Raw genomic sequence first — 883 nt, forward strand, 5'->3', positions numbered from 1 at the left:
ATTTTTTTTTTGTTAAAAATTATTTTCTTTCATACTTTTTAGTGGAACGAGCAGTATTCGAAGTTTACTTGCAGGGACAAGTTTGAAAAATCGCGATCGGTATATTCCTTGGAGAGTAACCCTAAAGAATAGGCTTTTTATTATAATAACAATAGTTATTAACAATAAGAAGTTACATAAATTTTGGGAAATCGGATCATCGCGGAATGATCTACGAAATGTGAAATCTTTCATCGCAATCGGGGCATTCCTTGAACCAGAACGTATTTTGCAATAATGAAAACCGTTCGAAATAAAAAAATGCGAAATGTTTTTATAACTGGACCAATCGGAAGACATATCCTACAAGACGCAAAAGATTTCATTCCGATTGGTCCATCCGTCTCGGCGTAATCGGTGAACAAAGCCAGAAAAAAAGAAATATATACTCATCGAATTAAGTATCCTCCTCCTTTTCGAAGTCGGATAAAGAGAGGCATGGGAAAGATTGATAGGGACGGTTGACTTGGATGTGTGGGGGAGGCCTTATAAAGCAGTCATGAAACAGCTGAGGCCTAACCCACCACCGGTCAGACTAAATCTCCATCAAATGATGGAAATAGTAAAGGGACTTTTTATGCTCGAGGATACCCAGTTAGAAAACAAGAAAGGGGACAAAAGGGACGAGGTAAGAGCAGTTGAAAGGGTCAGAGAGTTGGTAGAAACAGACATGGAAAACATAACAGGGGAGGAGGTGGCAGAAGTATGTAGAAATATGGCTATTAGAAAAGCTCCAGGACCGGATGGTATAACTGCAACAGCAGCAAAAGAAATTGGATTAAAAGCAGTGGGATTTTGGGAAAAAATACTGAACGGATGCCTTGAGTGGGGGCACTGGCCCGTG

This window comes from Osmia bicornis, unplaced genomic scaffold (genome assembly GCF_907164935.1).
Source record: "Osmia bicornis bicornis unplaced genomic scaffold, iOsmBic2.1, whole genome shotgun sequence".
NCBI classification, from domain to species: Eukaryota; Metazoa; Arthropoda; class Insecta; order Hymenoptera; family Megachilidae; genus Osmia; species Osmia bicornis.